The sequence below is a fragment of the Plasmopara halstedii genome, assembly GCF_900000015.1.
Source record: "Plasmopara halstedii genome assembly, contig: Scaffold_614, whole genome shotgun sequence".
Lineage (NCBI taxonomy): Eukaryota > Oomycota > Peronosporomycetes > Peronosporales > Peronosporaceae > Plasmopara > Plasmopara halstedii.
The window spans coordinates 1,157,864-1,158,507 of NW_020187532.1; positions in this window are offsets into that span (position 1 = coordinate 1,157,864).

The following is a 644-nucleotide window of genomic DNA, read 5'->3' on the forward strand; positions in this document are numbered from 1 at the left end:
CGCACAAGAAGCGTGAGAGACATAGCTGTATTCGAATCGCTATGCAGAGTGTTTAGAGACCCAGGGAAAGCAAGATCAGCTCTCAAGAAGCGTTCGGAGTCAGGTACCATCCTGGGGATCTCAGAAGAAATCAGAGGATACATAGTTTACCTACATGACTCGAAGAAGGTGATTATCACCACTCACTTGAAGTCCATAGAGAGGTTCACGGAAGCCCAAAATTCAGAGCTGCAAGCGAGAGCACAGAATGTGCTTCAAAATCAGGACGATGGAGGAGCAATGCATGTCCAGCACCCATCAGGAGAGAAGGAAATCGAAGTGGTAAAGAGGACCAAGTCGAACAAGACTTCGAAGAAGAAGATCAATAAGAAACATGCTGAAAAGATGATTACAAGACAAACTTTAAAACAAAAGAGCAATGAGGAGACTGCCAATTTAGTGATCAACGATCCTAGAACCTATAATCAAGCAAGGAAGACCAAGGATAAAGATCTATGGACTGTTGCGATTAAGTCCGAACTTGACTCATTAGAGCAGAACGGCCCGTGGAAACCAGTGATGAAGACAGAAGACATGAAAATACTAAATACCAAATGGGTATTTAAGACCAAGACCAACACACAAGGTGGAATAGAAAGACACAA